Here is a 24,280-nt window from a genome sequence, read left to right on the forward strand (position 1 = left end):
TAGTCCAACTTTTTGAATGATTTGCTGAGCATATAGATTGGGTAAGTATGGTGAAAGGATACAACCCTGACACACACTTTTCCTGGTTTAAAACCATATATTATCACTTTGTTCTGTTCAAACTACTGCCTCTTAGTTTACATACAGGTTCTGCATGAGCACAATTAAGTGTTCTGGAATTCCCATTCTTTGCAATGTTATCCATAACTTGTTATGATCCTCACAGTTGAACGCCTTTGCAGAGTCAGTAAAACACAGGTAAACATCTTTCTGGTAATCTTTGCTTTCAGCCAAGATTCATCTGTTATCAGCAATGACATCCTTCCTTTCATGTCCTCTTCTAAATATGTCTTGAAATTCTGGCAGTTCTCTGTCAATGTCCTGCTGCAAAAATTTTGGAGTTGCATCTTCAGCATCCTCTCTATATCAGACAATGTCCTGCTGCTATTCATAAATGTTTCACTGCCCAGTTTCTCTGAAGTAGATCACCTAGTCCTCACTTCTAGCTTGTCTTAGTCTAGAAGCTGCATTGAAACCTGCCCACCATAGGACCCTGCTGATATTCAAAATGCCAGTGCATAGCTTCCAGCTCATAGCACCATGCAAGCCACCACAGTACAGCAAACTGACAGATGGGTGGTAGAGAGAATCCTTAGGAATGTTTCTTATCGATTTTAATCATAGAATAATATGTGATAAATATACTTATAAATTGCTCAAATGTAATATTTCTTAGATTATATAACTACTAATAACAAAATTCATTTTTAAAATCTTTCTAGGTTGAATTACAACATCATTAGTCAGAACACTGTTAGAGGAAGGCTTTTTGTATTTTTCTCCTACTTTTCTTTTAATCACTACTTCATTTTCAAAAAAGTTAGTGATACAGATTCACAAACACTACTGACCACAATAACGTAGCTAAAACACCAGAAAATGGGACAAAATCAGAAACTATGGGAAAAAAAGAAAAAAACAGCAGCCACAAAAACAACAGAGCACGTTTGTAGCCCATGCCGATGAAACCACATGATTCGAAGATACCATTGTAATTGGGTAATAATGAGAGCTCTGACCTGAGTGCATTAGAAGGTTGAAAAACTAAAATAGCATAGAGTTTTAGCCTTATAGGTATGTCGATACATGTAAGCTGTGCTTACAAAAAAATATGTTTTTGTTGTTATAACTATCTCACTTACTACTATTGAGTAGGATCCCACTTATAGTGACCCCTCCTTGGGTTTTCCAGGTGGGATCACTATGGAAGTGGATTGTCCCATCTTCCTTCTGAGGAGTGGCTGATGGGTTTGAACCATCAACCTTCTGGTTAGCAGTCAAATGCCTTAGGCACTATACCACCAGAGCTCCAATAACTAACTATAGGAATACTTTTAATTTAAAAAAAAAAAAAACACTCTCTGCTGAAACACTCTCCAAAAAATTTATAGACTTAGTGTCATTGCCTCTGATAGTGTCACCTGCTACAGTCCACACATCCTCACCCCCTGGTAACACCACTGATTTGGGTCTATTTCCTAGGTTACAAAGTTATTGGAAACTAATGTGGGTGTGTTATTAGCCTCTCAAGAGAGACAGTCCATGGGCTAGACCTGGAGTTTCCAGCACAAGTTTAGCCCACTTCTCTTGGTTTACACTAGAGTTGATGCCACAAAACCCATCCACACAGATCTCTTCTCTCCTTCTTTCTGCTACTAGTGAGGCTTCATTGCAGCTTCAGGTGGCCCATGGAACACATCTGTGGTCATTAAGATGGAGCTGCACATCCCAGAGGAAGGATACCCTTCCCTATAAGAAGCAAACCTCGCAAAGAGACACGTGGCCCTTTCGGTTCTTTTGCCTTCGTCTGCTTTCTGCCTGTATCTTAGAGTAAGAATCTGCACGAGCAGCTGCCGTCTTGTGATCATGGGTCAGTGCTCATGAAGACAAAGGCCTGAGTACTACAGGTGTCAGAGTAGAAATTCATGAGGAACTTGAATCCTGAGTGGTATGGGATCAGCCCTAGACTATTGTCACCCAGACTTTTGAGATGTGAAGTATTATATAAATCATTCTCTGTTTGGGATCTGCCAGTAGAACTTACTGTTTTTTGGGGGGAGGGCTGTTTGTTTTTTGGTTCTTTTGCAGAAAGAAGGAAAATGCATTCCTAACCAGTAGAGTAATCAGAGCAGATATAATCACCACGTCTGAGAGAACCAGAGGTACCAATGCTCCTGGTTCCAGATCAAATATTTCCATTTTGAATTAGTAAAATTAATCTTTCAATTCTTCAAATTGTAAGGGAAAAAATAGCTTGACAGAATTAGCCAAACTAAAAGAATCTTGAATGCAAAATCAGAAAGTCATAAGTAATGGTCCTTGTTATTCTCCAAGTATTTCTGACTTTACTTCTTCCAAAAGCATGATAGGATTGTGCTTTCCTGACCCCTTTGACATGAGGCAAAGCCATATGATTTGATTGGCCAGAGACGAGAACCTGAATGAAGTGTCATTCCCCAGCCTAAGCTGAAAGAACCAGTGTGCGAGTTGCCAGCTTCTCTTTCTTCTGTTGTGGCTAGAAGGAGACCTGGAGGAGCAAGAGTTAAGCACTGGGCTGCTAATTGAATCGTGGTTCAATCCCACTCATTGGCTCTGGAAGAAAGACCTGCCAACGTGTTCCCATTGAGATAACAGACTAGAAAATTCTATGGGGCAGTTACATTGTGTCATATGGGCTCACTATGAATCAAAACCCAACTCAATGTCACCTAATAAAAACAACAATATTTGGTTATAGGGAAGCACGGATTGAAATGGAGCAAATGGTCAACCTGGGTTCCCAAAAGTCTACCATGAAGAGCCACCTCTTGACAAACACTGGACATGCATCCTGAGTGAGAAACAACCCTCTGTTGTATTTAGTCACTGAGACACCAGAGTCGTTTATTACAGCAACATAACATATGCTATCACATTGACCCACCACGTTAACATGAACACTCTAGAAAACTCAGGGATATCAAGTTGGAGACTCAGACCTATGAAAATACTGAATTTTTTTGCTGAGGAATTGTAAGCAGTTATGCCCAAGCATGTCATGGAAGAGTGGAGGACAAGAGCATTGGTTCCCAAACTTTGCTGCACATCACAGTCACTTGGGGAGCCTCTAAAAATCCTGCCATTCAGGTTAACATCCCATACAAATTACATCAGACTGTCTGGGGCTGGGAGCCAAGCATCAGAAGTTACAAATTTCTCCATGTGGTTCTAAGGTGCAAGACAGCTGGTAACCATTCAATTAAAGCCTTTCCTCTTAATTAAAAAGTACCACTTTTATTATGAGCAGTAAAATATTTATTTCAAAGAAGTCAAAGAGCGACAGTTAGCCATGGCAGGAAAAGAAGCTATGAAGCCAAAGACCTGAGAGGGAAAATGAAGTGTGCCCTTAAGTGGACTGTTCCACGTCAGCCCAGAGAGAAAAGAGAGAGAGAGGTCTCTTCCCAAAAACTACTGCACTGTCACCTTAGTACATCTTTAAAGGGACCCTACTGCCTGTCACTCTGGTTCTCTGATATCATCTCAAAGGATCTCACCTCTTCAGCAAAGTATGGCAACATCTTTCTCTAGAATTCACACATTACTCACATGCCTTGGAATTGCTTTTACAAACTGCGATATTCTCAAACATGTAAATGTCACTGTTTTCCCCAGAGACCAGGGACTGATGACCCAAGAAGCAAGGCAAGCATGTGCTTAGGACATGAGCAAAACAGGACACCCGTTGTCCAAAGCAAAGACTCATAAATGCCAAACACAGGATATGAGGAACAGCGAACACCACAGGGAAGGGAACTAGCAGGGCACTGAATGAAACTGATGTCAGTTCCAGTGGTGAGAATGTGCCAGCTGGAAGTAAAGTTCACGGAGGGTCACAAGAGTACCCATATGCAAGGTTGTATATGAGGCCCTTAACTGAGGAAAAGGAAGACACAGAGAGGTACATGGGAGGTTCACACAACAAAGATGAACACTTTTGCACATACAGTACTGCATTGTCAGTGAAGGCAAACATGGATATATGAGTGGACAGGCTCAAATATTAGGTATGTATATGCAGGGGGGGGAGTGTGCCCAAAACCATGTATAGGTTGGCAGACCATGTTTCTACAGGTGTATTGGTATGTCTGTAAGAATTTCCAGGTATAGAGTAGAGCTGACAAGGGACAAGGTTGCAGTCACTTCTTGGCCAAAGCTAGCTACCCAGAGGGAACGAGTAGTTGGACCTGTGGGCTCTGGACCATAGTTGCAGGGTATATCAAGTTCAAATGGCATGACATACTACACAAAAGCACTGTTCCACATTCTACTTTGATGAGTAGTGACTGGGATCTTAAAAGCTAGCAGCAGCCATCTAGATGCAACGATGGGTCTCTCCTCATTCAGAGCAAAGAAGAATGAATAAAACCAAAGATGTGTGGAAACAATTTGTCCAAGCAACTGTTACACCATGTGATCCTCCTTGGCCTATATGACTATGAAGCCAAAGGAATTAGATGGTGCCCTGCTACCACTTCAACTAATTGGAGGGGGATCTCTATAGGAGACGCTGGATAGAGTGGGAAAACAATGGGGAACAAAACTCAAAATCATTAATGAAAAAAAAAAAAAAAACAAGGACCTGTTTTGCTGGTCTGGTAGAGCCTGGTGGAACCACTGAGACTATGGCCCCTAGTTGCCCTTCAGGTCTGGAATTGAACCCAATTCTGCATGTCCAGCCAAACAAAAGACAAAAGACAGGCATATGAGGTGAACATTTACACTAGGTAGATTCACTCCTTGGAGAGAACAACCATGGAAGAATAGAAGGACTCGGTATGCACATGGAGACAGCTCAGGGGGCAGGGGAACATGGGAGGGAAGGACACAGGGAAGAGGTAACTATGGGAGGAAGTGGAGGGGAGCTGTTGCATTGTGGGAAATTGCGGTCAATGTCATGAGACAAAGTGTATGTGAGCTGCTGTATGGGAAGAAAGTGAATTTGCTGTGTAAACTTTCACCCCAATCACAATTAAAATTTAAAAAAAGAGAAAGATATGAGGCTCCTACTGCTTAATCACCTTCATTGACATTTGTCTCCTGTGGTCCCCTCTGTGCAACTAACATTCTTTATCTCGGTGGGTCTCCTGGGAGTATACTACTTCTTTCTAATAAACAAGAGGTGGGGGTGGACTGTTGAATCTAACTCTATCTAAAATTAAAATACAGCAATTTTTTTAATATTTGATTTCTGATCACTAAATTTTCTTTTGAGATGTTTTTTTCATTTGTCCATTTATACTTAGAGCATTTATTATGAAAAAAGTATGAGAAGTCAAGTATAAGTTGTTTAAAACAAAATTGGTGAAAATCAATGTTTTGTGTGGGAGATCAGTAGAATTTTACATTGATTGTTAAAACAACTAAGTTCACTGACTCATTTTCTTACTTGTAGAATATAAGGAATATTCTTTTTGTAGAAAATGTGGTATATAGTAAAAACCTCAGTACCTTGCATCCACTAAAAATTTTATAATGTTTATAATGTTGCTCATCTTATTCCACTAAAATGGCACATGCCACATTTTCATGAAATCACTAATATTATAGTTGCATTTAATATGAGCTCTGGTAGCATTGTGGCTAAGGCACTTGACTGCTAACCAGAAGGTTGGTGGTTCAAGCCCACCAGCCACTCCTCAGAAGGAAGATGGGGCAATCTACTTTCGTAGTGATACGGACTTGGATACCCAATGAGGGGTCGCTATGAGTTGGGTCTGACTTGACGGCACATAATAACAACAACAAAGATATATATATATAAAACTCACATATCCCATTCTAATGCAGCTGTGAGCAGAGGAGGGGGCACCACTGATTGTCAGTGCTTAAGGCCCTCCCAGGCCCCAATGCAGCCCTGCCACAGTCTTAGGCTCAGGTTATGTAACGTGGTTATGACTCCTCATCTCCCTGCAGTCTTGAGTCTCAGTGCAGGACTTTAGAAAGAGAGAAGCAGACTACGTGCCACAGTAAATGATCAGTCCTGACTACAAAGCCCGATTCCAGCCCACAATTTATCTCTGCCTCCACACGACATGGCAGCCTGAAAATATTAAAACGCCCATTCTAGAAAAGCACAACTTAAGAAACTAGGTGTATTAAGGCCTTCATGCATAATATGACCCCAAATACCTCAAAATATTTTTTGTATGGCTGATGACAACTCTAAGTAGAGTCAACCCAACCTGGAATGGTTGTTGTTAGGTACTGCCAAGTTGATGCCAACTCACAGCAGCCCTGTGTACAACAGAGTGAAACACTGCCTGGTCGGCACCTCACAACCATCGCCGTGCTTGAGCCGATGGTTGTAGCCAACATGTCAGCCCATCTCCTTGAGTCTCCTTCCCTTTTCTTATTGACCCTCCCCTTTACCAATGATGAAGTCCTTCTCCCTGGAGAGCCCGAGAAAAACAGCGCTTCGGAGGGCTGTTTCTGATGAGCCCGAGTAGAGAACCCTGTTTTGCCAGTTCTCTGTCCTCCCGAGTCCCACCCCGCACCCCCACAGCCTTTTCTGTGGGGTCTTTGGAGCAACTCAAGAAACCGTGCCTGCAGCACAGCAGTCAGATACCTCCTCCTCAGACTGCTTGGCTAATGGCCACTTCCTGTGGCTGTCAAATGAAAAAAAGAAAACCCGCATATCCCCAATGACTTATTGTATCACTTCCCGTATCTGACTCTGGCCATCAGCATAATTTAACATCACTCGTAAATTAAGAGCCTCTTGCAGAGGGTGGCATGGCTGAACCTCCATCCCCTGTTTTGCTGATTATAAAGAAACTTTGCCAAGACTTCCATTATGAATATCATTTCCTAAAACTTAACTCTCACGACAGTGACATCTAATCATATATTAAGTGAATTAATAGAGGCTATAGATCCACCCTCTGTGCATCTGAGCTCATTGTGAAGATTAAAATGACTTTCTTCAGCGTTCCCTCAGATAGCAGGGTGCCCATGAGGGCCGGGCTCACCATCAGCTCTAGCATGGTCTTCTCCTCGCAAGCCAGGCCCACCGTACCTCCCACCCATAGGCTTCCCTAGCATTTAGCTTGCTCAAGTTCTCTGCCCTTCTGCCCTTGCCCGAGAGAAGAGTTACGATGAGTTCAAACTGTGACCCTCATCTTGCCCCAGATCACAGGAACCCAGATGGTGCTGAGGCTAGACAATATGTAGCACCTAGTGCCTAACGAACCCAAACCCAGTCCCCCGGTCCAGGCAGCTAGCAGGCTCAACTGCTGGGCCAGTGGTGGCCTGGGTCTGAATCAACCAAACCCTTTGTCTGGAAGCTTCCTGCCCAAGGTGCAGAAGTGACTGTGCTGTCGACCTTATCAGAGCATCCCTTTCTAGCCTGGTTAATGCCTCAGGAGACTATACTGATGCCATAAGTTGTGTTTTTTGCGTGTATCGTGTGTTTTATGTGTGTGGGGTTTTATTTGCTTGGCTATGTTGTATTGCTTTTACCATGTAAGATTGTGATTGGACATTAGACTTGGAGTTAAGTGACCCTATTTGCATGCCAAGTTTCCTTTATGCATCCTGGGCCACCAGTGTGAGCTGTGTTGGGAACAATCACGGTCTCTCTGATCCTCAGGTCCTCCATCTGTGTAATGAAGATAGTACTAAAATCTCTACCCACAGGATTTTGTAAGGATCATTGAGATGGCATATGTGCAAATGTGTTATAAAATGAAAATAAGTCAGCAATAGATTAGCCGTCATCACTGCCAATAAGAAAAAGAAGACTGGACTAGCCCATCTAATCATGACTTTGCTACTTATGAGCCATGTGTCCTTAAACTTCCCAACCTCAGGGTCTTGGTACAACGAATGGTTCATTCACAAGTTTGTTGTGCAGAGAAAATTTAAAATACACACACCATGGGACTCGGAACCAAGTAAGAGCTTTTATTAAGTGTCCGTGGCTGTTTTTTATTGTTAGTATTACAATTATTGGAGTAGGACAAATCAATGAGATGCGACTTTTACATTTCTGAGTCTCAGAAAGAAAAGATCAGAGAAGTGGACGTTTCACATCTCTAAAATGACTGTGATTTCCAAATACAGACCCACTTTTGATAGCTCTGGGATACCGTGTGATGGGCTTGGAAACTCTGGAAAAAAATAGGAGAGCAGCTGACTCCCTGCAGCTGAAATACAATCAGTCACTGAAATTGCTCTGCAGTTTGTTACAGGGTTTTCATGTGGATTTCTTTTTTTAACCATACATGTGTCCTAAATATATAATTATATGGCAGACTATAATAGCTCATTTAGAGTTATTGAGGTCTATTATATAATCCAATAGGACCATGGGGAGGGTGACAGGGAGGGATGGTGGTTATTAACTTGAGTGAATGCCAGACACGAGCACAGATAGATGTTAGCAGATGGTCTTGTACTAGTTTTCTTCCTGCCTATCCCAATCCTCCAAAGCACAAACGGATCACTTCTCTGCCCTCACAACTAAAGTCCTTTTGACTGATATTATATGTTAGTTCAAAAGATCAAAGAAACCTTTATGTAAAATTTCTTAAGGGAAGCATATGAATGTGTATTAGTGTGTATGTGTGTGTGCGTGCACGAGTGTGTGTGTGTGCACGAGTGTGTGTGTGTCTAGGCAGCATGTGTATTCTGAAATGCTAAAAACTATGGCTTGAAAATCCCAGACACTCAGTCTGCCAAAGAATGAATAAATCCTGCAAGTCCTGCCCCTCCCAAGACAGCTTTTCCTTGTCCCAAACTGGAAAATAATACACTCTCTACCATCCTCACTTGGACTTAAAATAGGATTGACCAGAGCCCTGATCTTCTAGTAGAGCTAATCGCCTTATCAATACATCCGTGTTGATTAACTGATTGATCCAATTCAGCGTTTTGTGTCAATTTCCATTCCTGTTGGATAGTTTCTGTCCCTTCAAGACAAATTACTCAGGGCATTAGAGGCCATTTACTCAAAATCCACTACTTAATTTATTTTTAATCCTGAGTGAAACCAAGACTGCTGAAAGCTTTCATAGCCTGAAACAATTGACCCCCAAGGATCAGACTCCAATTTGCTTGAGTGCTGTAGGTATCAGAGTTTTGGACAAGGGGTTCTACATGCTTACTTAAGGCAATTCTAGCTGAGTTGGTCAATCTGTAATTTCATGCACTTAAGATTTGTAAAGAACTGCATTTCATCCAAGACTAATTTCATCTCCCTAAGGGGCAGCCCCACTACTTCAGCAGAAAATAGTCACCCACAGGAGCCAGCAGAACACAACCATGCTTTTTGTGTGGACCAGGGTGTTCTCTGGATGTTCTAGAACATGTGTGTTTACTGCCACTGGGAGAACTCTCTCCATTAGACCTGGTTCTCACCTGCCAAAGATTCAAATATGCTCCAAGGATGCCCTGATAAGTCACCTGTCTCCTCTGTAGAATTTCTGCCTCTGTGACCAACCAAGGTCTAGAGGACCACTCCAGGGTAATTCTATGCTCGCTTCTGTATTCTGCTATGGTTTGATTTGTGTCCTTCAAAAGGCTATGTTGACATCCTAACCCCTATATCATTGAACCCCTGCACCTTGTTTGCAGAAATGGGGCTTCTCTTTGCAGATATTATCAGTTAGGGAAGTTATAATGGAGTAGGGTGGGTCCTAATCCTAATCCCTTCTGAGAGTCTTTTATAAAAGAGAAGGACAGATATGGGAACAGGGTGACACACACTCACACACACGGTGAAGACAGCATGTGAGGATATCTACAAGCAAGGAACACCAAGAAACGCCCAGGGCTGCAAGCTGAAGGAGACAGGAAAGGAGCTACCCCCCAGAACCCACACAGAGAAAACATAGCCCTGCTGGTGCCCTGATTCAAACTCTAGCCTCCAGATCTGTGAGAAAATACATTCCTGTTCTTTAAAGCCACCCCTTGTGGTATTTTATTATAGCAGCCCCAAGACACACTCCAAGTGACTTCTATCAAACCTTAAATCTCAGGTCCATGAAACACAAACTCTGCATAGACTATGTCCCTGGGGGCTCAAGCTTTCTTCCTATTTTTGAAAAGGAAAAATAAATAAAGAAAGAAAGAAAGAAAGAAAGAAAGAAAAGGAGCCACAACACTACCGAGAAAGAGGACAGATCTAATACATTGGAGGAGCCCAGGAGCTACAAAGACACCAGACACTTGTGTGGAAGCCTTGAGTATGGATGAGAACGTTTGTCTCTGTCACAGAGGGAAGACTCCAAAATCAGGGGAGAGAACTGACCCAAACTTATAGTAGGGGCTCAGATCATCCCAGAATTAGGATGGGCTCGTAGAACAGTTCCACAAATGAAAACAGCCAGAAGGAGTAAGGGAAGATGAAAAGAAAATGTCTCATGAGAAATACCCTTGAAAATCTTTTCACAATGACTTAAAACATCCCAATATTGATGTGAATATAATTGGTATTCGGCTGTCACCTACAGCCATGATGACACTTTGAAAGCATGCTCCTTTTCTTCCTCCAACCACTTCTTGCTTCAGTCTTGCTCTATTAATGCCTCTGCCTTCTCTTCAGATTAAAGCCTCTGCTTCAGCAGGAGCTGGCTGTTCCCTCTGGCAGATGAACCCAGGCTTCACGCCCGTGAATCAGCAGGTTTGCATGGTAAGTTATGAGCCCAGACTTGTGTGACTCATCCTCAGGACTCACCTAGCCCCTCACCTGCCAGGACTGACATCCAGGGGTGGATGATCACAGTCCTGGTGTCCTACACACACCCCACCTCAAAAGAAGAAAGCTCCTTATCTTCAGTCTTTCCTACCTCCATGCCTTTCTGTTAGCAATTTCCCTGCCAGGGACACCCTTTCCTGTCTTCTCCACCTAATAAAATCTTACCATCTCCCAAGGCCCAGCTCAGCACGCACTTCCTCCATGAAGTCTTCTCCATGAAGCCCAACCCAACCAGCTGGGACTGCACATTCCGTGACTTCCTACAAGACATATTGATCAAGAAAGGGAACCATCAGCTCAGGTCATAAAATCAGGCCACCAAGCCAAGTGCTCTTCGAAAAGCTTACATGTATAATTGGTTTAACCTTGTCTGTGGGTCCTGTTACCAACTTCCATTCACAGTCAAGAAAACCAAGGCACAAAGAGGACAATTAATAGTCTCAAGGTCACACTAACAAGCTGCAGAACAGGGACTGAACCCCTGGCAATCTGCCCCACAGCTGGGGTTCGGAACTGCTGTTTCCTCTGACACTCAGTGGCACAGTCTGTGGTTTTGTTGTTTTATGTGCCTTTGTCATCCTTCCAAACAGACAGCAAGTACCATGACAGCAGAACCAGGACCCACACTTCCTTCTCAGAAGGAAGCTGGCACTTGTCAAGGGGGGCCAACGGGTGGATAGCTCCCTCCTGGGAGCATCCTGAGGACACTGGTCAAGCATCTCTCTGTTTTGCTTCCAATCCACAGAGTTGCCAATATTTCATGTAGTGGTCCATCATTTATACCCTCTAGCTCACTCATAGTGAGCCAGCCCCATATATCTGGTTTCCTTTCAGTCCATTTGCATCTTTGTCACATGAATGAGGCTGCATATTGTGAGCTTGGTCAGGGGTCTCTGACTGTTTGCACACATATCTCCCTCCTGAGAGCCAGGCTTACACCAATAGAGGAGAGAACTTCTCAGGTTGGGAGGCATGATAGTGTTGAGAGAAAAATCAGTCTGCTCATGAACAAAGACTTGGCCTAATTCATTCCAGAGCCCACTAGTTAGAGCTGAAGCCAGAAGTGAACAAAAAGAGAGATGTGTGGGTCTGCGGAAGGCCAGTAACTGGATGGTTTGTGCTGAGACAGCTCCTTGGATAGACACGAGCAAGCAGGGGCACTGGTCATCTGCGCAGGATGGAAGGGACTGTAGTGACTTCTGTGGGTCATAAACGTGGAAGACACAAGCCAAGGACGGGAGAGATGCACCGTGGCAAGTCCACACCAAGGATACACAGCTCCTTCTTAGTTGGTGGGCTTAGAGATTTCTGTTCTGCAATTGTCTCTACAAATCCCTGTTCTATAGCTGCCCCCATTTACCAAATTTAATTGAATCCCATCAGAAAAGTAGCAGGAAATCCAATTGTGTGCCCAATATCACCTTGCCCTCGCGGCTGACTCCTTCTTTGACCCCTGCTTGACATTTGCTTCATAATTCCATTTACCTTCCCCATTCGCCTTTCCCTCTCTTGTTTACCTGGATCCCAATTGGATTTAGCAGCTGAATTTTCATTACTGAAGTCAGAGGTCTGAGGAAGGTATATGAGCTTTGAATTCCTGCCAGCAGGGCCAGGTCTGTTCTACTTCATTCACCATAAAATCATGAATCAGCCGGGTCCAGCTGACCTACTCCAGTTACAACAGGATTAGTAATGGGGGGAAAGATTCATAGATATGGAAAGGAACTAATTTTCCTGCTAAGCTCCTCTCGCCCTCAAGGACAAAGCAGAATTGCACTCCACTTCTCTTCGTCTATGCCCAGTTAGAAACAAATAGCTGAGACTTGGCAAAACTGTGAGGTGGGCTCTTGAGTCTGCAATTCCCAGCTTCCTCTTGGGGTGGCCTGCCTCGGGCCTTTATTTTAACCCAGAAGAAGCACAAATGGATGGTGGCTGAAGGACAGCTCGTTCCCATTGTTGGGAGTTGCCAACCAGTCAGTTCCAACTCATGGTAACCCCGTGAGCAACAAAACAAAATGTCTTCAAGGTTGCTAGCATGCTCAAGTGCATGGCTGCGGCCACTGTGAGTGCCTTCTGGCCTTGGCGGGGGTGCGGGAGGGCTCATCTTCCAGCACCGTGTCTGTTGTGATTCTTGTTTTCTTTGGCTAGTTTTTGGAAGTAGAGTGGCCAGCCTTTCTTTCCAGTCTTTCTTAGTCTGAAACACTCTTAAACTTGTCCACCATGAGTGCCTCTGCTGGCTTTGAAGTGTCAATACCATAGATTCCAGCATCCTAGCAACACACAGGCCACCACAGTATGAAAATCTGACAGAGAAGTGGCACAGGGAGAGCCAAACGTCCTATAATCTCCAATACCCAACATAAATACCCCTCCAACAAACACTGAGCCTAAGAGGAAACATTGTGCTTACACTAAACATGGATGATGTCAATAGTTAACATGCTCAGCTGCCCCCATTTGGTGTCCTACAAAACCAGGCTATAGAACCAGGATGCTGTTATTGTTGTCATGGCAACTAGGCATTGCTGAGTTGATTCTGACTCATGGTGACCTCATGTGTGCTGAACAGAACTGTCCCAAGAGTTTCAAGACTGTGACCTTTCCAGAGTAGATTGCCAGGCCTTCCTTCCATAGCATCTCTGGAGGATTTTAAACTGCCAATCTTCCAGCTAGAATTAAAGTGCTTAAACATGTGGGCCACCCACGGACAGGCTACAACATCCCAATTCAACATCCAAATCATACAAGTTTCAGAAAGACAGAACAGAGAAAATGGAGAGGAAGAAATTAAAAAAAAAAAAAAAAAATCAATTTTTTTTTTTTTTCAAAAAAATGAAGGGCATGAGTTTTGAAATTGGATGGACCCTTAGAATGCTTATCATTGGGTGAAAATGGACTCATTGCAAGGCACATCAGCATGAAATTATACCACAGTTGCTAGTGGTGTCCTCAAGTCAGCTCCGACTCATAGTGATGCCACGTACAATGGAACAACAATGCCCAGTCCTGCAGCATCCTCACAGTCGTCGCCATGTTTGAGCCCACTGTAGCCGCTACTGTGTCAATCCATCTCATTGGGGATCTCCCCCTGTTTCCCTGACCCTCTACTCTACCAGATGTGATGTTCTTCTGCAGGAATTGGTCCCTCCTAAGAGCATGTCCATGTTAAACACGATAAAGTACATGAAATGAAGTCTCACCATCCTCGCATTCTGACTGTACTTCTTCCCAGACAGGTTTGTCCATTCTTCTGGCAGTCTAAGGTGCATTCAATATGCTTCTCCAACACCATAATTCACATGCATCAATTCCTCTTCCATCTTCCTTATTCATTGTCCAGCTTTCACATGCATATGAGATGACTGAAAATACCATGGCTTGGATCAGGTGCACCTTAGTCCTCAAGGTATCATGGTGGATTTTTAATACTTTGAAGAGGTCTTTTGCAGCACATTTGCCCAAAGCAATACGTCATTTGATTTTTTGATTGTTACTTCCATTGGTGTTGATTATGGGCCCAAGTAAAATTAAATCCTTGACAACTTCCATCTTTTCTCATTTTATCATGATGTTGCTTATTGGTCCAGTTGTGAGGATTTTGTTTTCTTTATGTTGAGGTGCAATCCATAATGAAGGTCGTAGTCTTTGATCATCATCAGTAAATACTTTAAATCCTCCTAAGTTTCAGCAAGCAAAATTGTGTCATCTGCATATCTCAGGTTATTAATGAGTCATCCTCTAATCCTGATGTCACGTCTTCTTCATGTAGTCCAGCTTCTTGAATCATTTGCTCAGTGTGGTGCAGTAAGTTACTTAACGTGGCTCTTCTGGCTATCATCTTTGTAACTTCCACCAGATCACTGGGTAAGACTTTGCGATTGTGAAGTCCCTGTGGCCCACCAAGGGGAATGGATAGCTTTCTAATCATGTAAATAAGGGGCATGGCACCCTTATGGGGGTGGACCCAGCAAATGAGGTGTATGGAACCCTAACATGGGGATTGCTCAGATTTGCCATCCCAGTAGGCTTAACATGAGCCATCCCAGAGGCAGAAAGAGGAGCCCTGACTACTACCAAGTAGAGGAGATGGGAGCAGAGCATGTCCTTTGGACCCAAAGTTCTTACACTGAGGATGTCCTCGATCCTGGAGACAGAGAGAGTTGTAACACTGGAAGGGTGGAGAGAAATAGCAAGAAGCAGTGACAGAGAGGTGCCAGGAGAAGAGCAGTGGAAGCAGAGGAAAGAGAACCAGGAGGCCAGCAGGAGATGGTACAACCAGCTTCCTAGCCACAAAGCGAGAAAGCTGAGTGCCTTTTAATGAGGCTTATTGGTGGACTGGGCTGCCTCTGGGCACTTACTGGCAGAACTGAAAGAGCTTTGTAACACTTGCCTGAGCAGGGAAGAGGCCAGGCCCTCTGAAGAGGCCCCTTGAAAGGGCCAAGGACCAGAGAGATGTCTTCCTGTAGCATAGCTGAAAAGAGGCCATCCTGATCAAAGAACTGTACACTGAGTCTTTTCTGATCTTATTACTTCACCAATAAGCACCATAATCATGAGTATTGTTTTATTATTATTATTATTTCTATGTGGCCATTACAACAAATTATGAAACCCAGTAGAGAAGTAGAGGGTGTCTTAAGAGGGAGAGTTGGTCTCAGAATTGGTAAAAATTTGGATGACAGAGGCATGTCTGACCTCCACTTCATAGGAATCAGCCTTTGACTGATCCTCCTCCCTACTTGTGAAGTTAGAGGAGGTCAGGCGCCAGCCCCATGCCATTTTAACACTCAGAATGCAACATAGTGAAAGGATATAACCCTGAAGCACACCTTTCCTTATTTTAAACCATGCATTATCCTCTTGTTCTGTTTGAATGATTGCCTCTTGGTCTATGTACAGGTTCCATATGAGTACAAGTAAGTGTTCTGAAATTTCCATTCTTCACAATGTTACCCATAATTTCTTATGATCCACGCAGTCAAATGCCTTTGCACAGTCAATAAAACACATCTTCTGGTGTTCTTTGCTTTCAGCCAAGATCCATCTGACGTCAGCAATGATATCCCTCATTCCATGTCCTCTTCTGAGTCCCAGCTTGAATTTCTGGCAATTTCCTGTTGATGTACTGCTACAACCATTTTTGAACTACCTTCAGGAAAACTTTATTTTCATATGATACTAACGATATTGTTTGATAATTTCCACATTATATTGGATTACCTTTCTATGAAATGGGCACAAATATGGATCTCTTCCAGTCAGTTGCCCAGGTAACTGTCTTCCAAATTTCTTGGCATAGATGAATGAGACTTCCAGGTTTGCATCCGTTTGTTACAACATTTCAATTCCTGAAGCCGTATTTTTTGCCAATGCCTTCAGTGCCACTTGGACTTCTTCCTTCAATACTACCGATTCTTGATCATGTGCTACCTCCTGAAATGTTTTGATAGAGTGACTCTGTGTATTTCTTCTATCTTCCCTTGATGCTTCCTGCATCATTCAGTATTTTGCCCATAGAGTTTTCTATATTGTAACTCAAGGCTTGAATTTTTCTCCAGTTCTTTCAGCTTGAGAAATGCTGAGCATTTCTTTTGGTTTTCTAACTCCAGATCCTTGTACATTTCATTATAATACTTTACTTTGTCTTTGTTCAGCTCTTTTACTTCATCATTTCTTCCATAGTTACTCTATGTTTAAGAGCAAGATTCAGAGTCTCTTTTGACATCCATTTTTTTCTTTTCTTCCTTTCTTGTCTTTCTAATCATGTTTCACTTTCTTCATGTATGATGTCATTGATGTCATTGCACAACTTGTCTGGTCTTCGGTCATTAATGTTCAACGTGTCAAATCTATTCTTGAGATGGTCATTAAATTCAGGTGGGATATATTCAAAATAATACTTTGGCTCTCATGGAGTTGTTTTAACTTTCTTCAGCTTCAATTGAACTTACAAATGGGTAACTGATGGTCTGTTCTGCAGTTGGACCTTGGTCCAGTTCTGATTGATGATATTGAGCTTCTCTACAGCCTTTTTTCCACAAATGTAGTTGATTTGATTCCTGTGTATTCCACCTAGAGAAGTCCACGTGAATAATCACAGTTTATGTTGCAGAAAAAAGAATTTGCAATGAATATGTCATCTGTGAAAGGAAGACTGGACAATCTACTTCTGTAAAGATTTACAGCCTTGGAAACCCAATGAGAGTTGCTACGAGTCAGAAACAACTCAATGGCAGTGAGTTTGTTTTTTCTCTTTTTTTCTTTTTTCTTTTGGTTTCATACAAAATTCTATCATGTAATCTTGCATCAGTTTTATCATCAAGCCCATATTTTTCAGCTACTAATCCTTCTTTGTTTCCAACTTTTGCATTCCAATCAACAGTAATTATTAAATCCTGATTGTGTTTTTTATCGATTTCAAATTGAAGAAGTTGGTAAAAATCTTTAATTTCTTCATCTTTAGAGTCAGTGGTTAGTAGTAAATTTGAATAATAGATTAACTGTTTTCCTTGTAGGTGTATGAACATTATCACTGACAGCATAGTACTTCAGGATAGATCTTGAAGTGTTCTTTTTGTCAATGAATGCAATGCCATTCTTCTTCAATTTGTCATTTCCACCACAACAGACCATATGTTTGCCCAATTCAAACATATTAATCCATATTATATAATTTCCACTTTATATTGGATTACCTTTCTATGAAATGGGCACAAATATGGATCTCTTCCAGTCAGTTGCCCAGGTAGCTGTCTTCCAAAGGAGACATTAATAATCAGAAATGGACTATTTCTGATTATTAATGCCTAGGATGTCAGTCTTCCAGTGTTCCATTTCATTTGTGACAACTTCCAATTGTCGTAGATTCATACTTCGTATATACCATGTTCCAATCATTAATGGATTTTTTTTTTTTTTTTGTAGTGGTTTCTTCTCATTTTGAGTCACGTCCCATCAACAAATGAAGGTCCCAAAAGCTTTACTCCATCCATGTTATTAAGATTAACTCTGCTTTAATAAGGCATCTCTTTCCTAGTTGTATATTCAGTGCCTTCCAACCTGATGGGTTCATCTTCTGGCACTAATAGAAGAGCACAATCCCACTACTATTCATAAGGTCTTCACTGGCCAATTTTTTTAGAAGTTGATTCTCAAGTTCTTCTTTCTGATCTTAGTCTGGAAGTTCTGCTGGAAACCTATCCACCATGACCCTTCTGATATTTGAAATATTGTCGGCGCAGCTTCCAGCATCAGAGCCAAGTGCAAGCCACCACAGCACAACAAACTGACAAACAAGTGGGTAGTATAGAGAAAAAGAAGAGCTCCTTTCATAACCTTTTAGGAAGAAAATACAGGTATAATATGGGAGATCAAAATACCACAGTGTCACCAAACTTTGCAATAGCAACACTGCAAGTTAGAAGGCAGTGGAACAAAGCCTTCAAAATTCTGGTGGAAAATCATTTCTAACCTAGAATCCTGCATCCGGGCAGGCTATCAGTCAAGTAAGAAGACAGAATAAAAACATTTGCAAACAGGCAAGTTCTCAGAAAATGTATCTCTTGTGCCTTTGTTCTGGAGGACGTTCTCCAGAAAATAATCCTTAAACTAAATAAGAGAAGGCATTCAGATAGGTTCTGGGAAACCAAGGATCCATAGTAAGAAAGAAGCAAAAGTAACCTCTGGAAGGCAATGCAGATCCATTAAGGTGAGAGTTGTGTGTCTGAATTAGATGACATCAGTGTGGGCTGGAGAAGGTCATAAGGTTCCAGGGCAGCTATGTACCTGAGGAAACTGAAAAACTATCCAGTGCATTTGAGGATATTGTGAGACTTATACAACTAGAGGAGAGTTTTGGCTTACCTGATGATACATGCATAGAAAACTAAACAAATGAAAAAAGCAAGAGCCTGGGAATCTGCTTAAATGTGGTGGTTTTGAGGTGGAGGAATGTGAAGAAACAGATAAGAATATACTACAAATAGGATGGCGGAACAAACAGGAGTTTATTCTCTTACAGTTCAGGAGGTTAGAAGTCTGAGTTCAAAGTGCCAGGCTCTAGGGACTGTGTGAGAGCCCCTTGACCTTGGGCTTCAGCTCTGCCTCCTGGTCCAGGCCCATTGAAGTTAAAGGCATCTCTTCACTCAGGCAGCTACTAGCTGCTGAGACTGACAAGCCCAAGGTCGACAAATAGAAAGGCACAATCCTGATGTTACCAAATCCCACAGCAGGCCATTAACTCAAGTCCATTGTAAGTCCCAAGGTCAGCAGAGCATGGCAGGATGCTGAGCAATGACACAGTTACATGCACAGTTCAAGTGTGCCATAAGCTAGAGACCATTTCCAAAGCTGTTTCTTATATATGGGAAGCAGACCACATACCCAAAGGCAGCTACTCAGCTGCTCCCAGTAGATTCCACCATGGACTTGATTGCCAGTCTCATCACGGGGAATATTACATCCAGCTTCCCAGCCACTCAACCAGGCCCACTCAAGCTGACACACAAACTTAACCATCACACCCTCCTTAGTGGCAGTCAATCAGTAATGTCTCCAACAAAGATGAAATCAGAACTCTCATTGAGAGAAACAAAAATAAATACCAAAAGAATCAGCTAATACAGTTAAGTATAGCTGTATCTGTGGAAAGGAAAAGGAGAGGGAGTAGTCCTCTTTGATTCTTTCAACGATGCACATGTATGTTTCCATTTTGAAAAATAGAAAAGAAAGAGAGGAAAAAACGAAAAGACATGTCAGCAACAGGGAGAGAGGTATAGAGTTTGAAGAGGAGGTAGACCAGGCAGCAATATAAATCCTTCCTCATTCCCACAATACTTTCAAAAGACTCCCAACTCCACAGTATTCAAGGTTACTTCTGAGTTGAATGGGGGTTGGTTGGGTGTGCTCAAGTGTGAAATTGGCCTACAGGTAGGTGAGAAAGGATCAGTCAAGGATGCCAATTCGAGAGGCATAAACAAGGATGTCATTGAGTAACAACTTGGAGTTACTTGAATAAGTCAGAATACCTTCTATCTTTATGTTTGAGTCCAAGTATACGAGCAGATTATGAAGGCTTCACCTTCAGGGAGTGTTGCTTTTGTCTTAAAGGAGTCAACTCACTTTAAAACATGGCCTGGGCACAGAAACAGATTCAAGCATTTATTTCAGAGAGTTACTGAAATTTCAAATGCAGAGTACATTGAGGACATGAATTAGAAAGATTCCATATTGGCCCCAATTTCATTCATTTCAAAGTTCCTTTAGGGGAGTAAGAAAGAAAAATTTTCTGAATTTGAAAGTGGCTAGCTATCAGGATTTTAATTAAAATGCTGGATGATCAAAAATGGAATTTAGGGGAAGACTCCTCATATACATTCAAATGTAAATTATCAGAAATTCTTTACAGGAGCATTTTTTTTTTTTTTTTAAGTTATCCTTATCTAATGAATTTTATGTGTTTTTAATTGGGAAAACTACAGCTTTACTATTTTCTCCTACTGTGACAGAAGTGTCTTGTAACTTAAGAAAATTATTATTGAGAGGAGATTTCCAGAATAAATGAGACAAAGAATTCAATGAGATTTTATTAAAGCATTATGTGTTTGTATAGATGACAGCCAGTAATTCTTGAAATTATGTGTCCTTTTTAACACTTGCAGGATTCCAGCCCTGGCATGTAATTAAGAATAGTAATTCACTGTATTGAAGACAATCTGTCAGGACTGACTGTGCCAGCAGAGGCAGCAATGAGGGCCATCTAACACGGGAGGGACAGCCACCTATTGGATTTCCTAGGCTGTCAATCATGTATAGCCTTCCTGTTCAACGACTGTGCAGTAGGCAACAACACAGACTGGGAGAAATCAAAAGTGCTTTCTCCATCGATGCACAGGTACTCACAATGGTGCAGGCGTTCACAGAGTCTGTTATAACTTTAGTGGCAACAATGCTATCATAGAAAATTATTGACTAGGCCTGGAATTCAGATTTATAATTAAATTTTTAAGGGGAGGGAGAAGAAGGAATGGGAGGAAGTCATATCATCCACCCAAATTTGGTGAATTGTGTTTTCTGCGAACTATTCCTCAATACCAAAAAACAAAAACCAAACACACTGCCATCAAGTCGGATGTGACTCATAGTGACTCCTCCCTGGGTTTTCTGAGGCAGTATCACTACAGAAGTAGATTGTCCAACCTTCCTTCCCAGGATTGGCTGGTGGGTTTAAACCACCAGCCTTCTGATTAGCAGTCAAATGCCTTAGGCACTACACCACCAGAGCTCCCATTCTTCAATAAAGACTCAAAACCTGTAATACGCAGGTGACACAACCTTGCTTGCTGAAAGGGAAGAAGATTTGAAGCACTTGCTGATGAAGACCAAAGACTACAGTCTTCAGTATGGATTACACCTCAACATAAAGAGAACAAAAATCCTCACAACTGGACCAGTAAGTGCCATCATGATAACTGGAGAAAACACTGACGTCAAGGATTTCATTTTACTTGGATCCACAATCAACCTTCATGGAAGCAGCTGTCTTGAAATGAAACAACATATTGCATTGAGAAAATCTGCTGCAAAAGACCTCTTCTTTAAAGTGTTCTGAAGCAAAGATGTCACTTTGAAGAGTAAGATGTGCCTGACCCAAGCCATGATATTTTCAAACACTTCATATGTATGTGAGAGCTGGACAATGAATAAAAAAGACTGAAGATGAATTGATGCACTTGAACTGTGTTATTGGTGATGAATACTGAATATACCATGGACTGCCAGAAGTACAAAAAAATCTGTCTTGGATGGAGTACAACCACAATGCTCCTTAGACGTGAGGATGGCCAGACTTCATCTCTCATGCTTCGGTTATGTTATCAGGAGGGACCAGTCACTGGAGAATGATAACCTGCTCAGTAAAGTAAAGGGTCAGTGCAAAAAGGGAAGACCCTCAATGAGACGGATTGGCAGCATAGCTGCAATGATAGGGAGGCTCTAGCATGGCAACAACCGTGAGGAGGGCACAGGACCAGGCAGTGTTTTGTTTTGTCGTATGGAGTTTTGCGATAAGTTGAAAGTGACTCAAAAGCACCTAACAACATAATATGGGTATTCCTTTGGATTTATTGATAAAGTAAGTTATATTGTTAGATCTCCTGCTGTCAAACCATTTGGTCTTCTTAGAACTAACTCAATTTGATCATGATCATGTTTTAAAGACACCAAAAAAACCAAACTCACTGCCGTTGAGTCAGATTTGATCCATAGCGACCCCTCCTTGAGTTTCTGAGGCAGTATCACTACGTAAGTAGGTTGGTTGCCCAACCTTCCTTCCAAGGAGTGGCTGGTGGGTTTGAACCACCAGCCTTTTGGTTAGTAGTCAAATGCCTTAAGCAATAGGCCCTTTGAAATTACTGAATATTTCAGTTCCTATTCACAAGAAAAATTCATCTGTGGATATTGTTGTGCTATTGGTGATATGCCATCTTTGGTAAATTTTAGTATCAAGGTTATACTCCCTACATGAACTAAATTGGAAATTTTTTCACATTATTCCATGACCTGAAAAAACATTATAAAATAGGAATTACCTATTCTTTGAACTTAAGTTAGTGTTATAGAATCAGTCCATAAAACTGCGTAGGCTCGTTGGGAGACAAAGAGCTTGTTGTGCTGTTTCAGTCACGTTTACCATTATTCCATGTTTTTTATTGTTGCTGAGGTTTTTGTTTTTGTTTTATTTTGTTTTTGTCTCATAATTTTATTGGGTTATTTTTTAATTTGTACTTTTAAAATGTCATCCATGTCCTCCATGTTCGTTTTTGTTTGTTTGTTTGTTTTTTAATTCCTTACCATAAAAATATACATACCATATTTCACCAATTTCAGATGCATTTTTTTGTTCTTTTAACATGGCAAAAAAACACTGTTTCAGCCCACATACTAGATCATATAGAAACCTGTCTCTGTGAATGGGACTAAGAGCAAGAAAAAGCTGAAGTCATAGCTGTAATGCAAGCAGGCCTGCCACTTGGGTCATATACTCTGGCAGATCCTATTGTGTTGGAGGTATGAGAGCTAGGGATATCATGCGGAGTCTGTGGCAAGCCCCAGTGGGAGATATCACTGTACAGTCTCTGGAGTTTTGGAGCAAGGGTGTGCCATTTACAGCAGAAAATTACATGTCTTTTGAATAACAACTCCTGAGGTTCTACTGGATCCTGGTAGAAACAAAAGGCCAGACCACAGGCACCAAGTGACCGCCAAGCCCAAACTGCCTATCATGAGCTGGGTTCTGTAAGACCCACCAAGTCATAAGCCTGAGTAGCCCCTCAACGATCCATTGTATGATGAAATCAATACATCTGGTTCCAAACAAGAATAGGACCAGCAAACACAAGCAAGCTGCATGAGTAGGTAGCCTACACCTCCATGCCAACCACCACCATCATCCCACACCTCTTCCTCCCTTCATCCTGTGCTAGACAAAGTGATTCTGTTTGACTAGCTGAAGGAAGAGGGAAAAGCCTGAGCTTGGTTTATGAATGAGTTAGTATGTGGGTGTGTGACAGTAATCAGGGACGCTTTTGTAAGGTGTTGTTAAGGGAAAACCTCCCAAGGAACAGAGCTTCTGACAATGCATCCAATCTACCATTTTGTGTGGAATACAAAACGGCCTGAGGTTAGAATATAAATGGACTCACGGGCAGTTGTAAATGGCCTAGCTGGTTCTTCAGGGACCTAGAAGGCAGAAAAAGATTGTGTTGTGAATTGAATTGTGTTCCCCAAAAAAAGAGATATATTGGAGTCCTTAATACTGGCCCTGTGAATATGGCCTTGTTTGGGGAAATAGGGTCTTTCTTTGATGATAGCACTGGTTAAGTCACACCAAAGTAGGGTGAGTCCTAATCCTACTCCCTTTCTTATAAAACCCACCACTGCCATCAAGCCGATTCCAACTCATAGTGATCCCCATAGGGTTTCCAAGGCTGTACATATTTATGGAAATAGATTGCCTCATCTTCCTTCCACAGAGCAGCTGGTGGGTTTGAACCACTGACTTGGTCAGCAGTCAAATGCCTTACCAACTGCAACACCAGAGGTCCTTCTTTCTCATCAAAGAGGACAGATATGGAAACACACACTCAAGGATCATCATGTGATGATGAAGGCAGATGCATGTACAATGGTAAAAGAATGCCAGCGATTGCAAGCAATCAGCTGAAGATAAGAGAAAGCCATGGCACAGTACTCTTCTAAACGTCCAGAAGGAACCCCCATGGCCAATACCTGTATTTGTACTTCTAGCTTCCAGAACTGAGATAATACATTTCCCTTTTTAAAGCCACCCACTTGTTGGTATTTTGTTATGTGAGTTCTAGGAAATTAAGACAGGTTGGAAGATTGTTGTTATTGTTAGGTGCCATTGAGTCATCTCTGACTCATAGTGACTCTGTGCACAGCAGAAGGAAACACCACCCGGTCCCG

The sequence above is a fragment of the Orycteropus afer genome, unplaced genomic scaffold, assembly GCF_000298275.1.
Source record: "Orycteropus afer afer isolate SDZICR_OR568_19922 unplaced genomic scaffold, OryAfe1.0 scaffold00135, whole genome shotgun sequence".
Lineage (NCBI taxonomy): Eukaryota > Metazoa > Chordata > Mammalia > Tubulidentata > Orycteropodidae > Orycteropus > Orycteropus afer.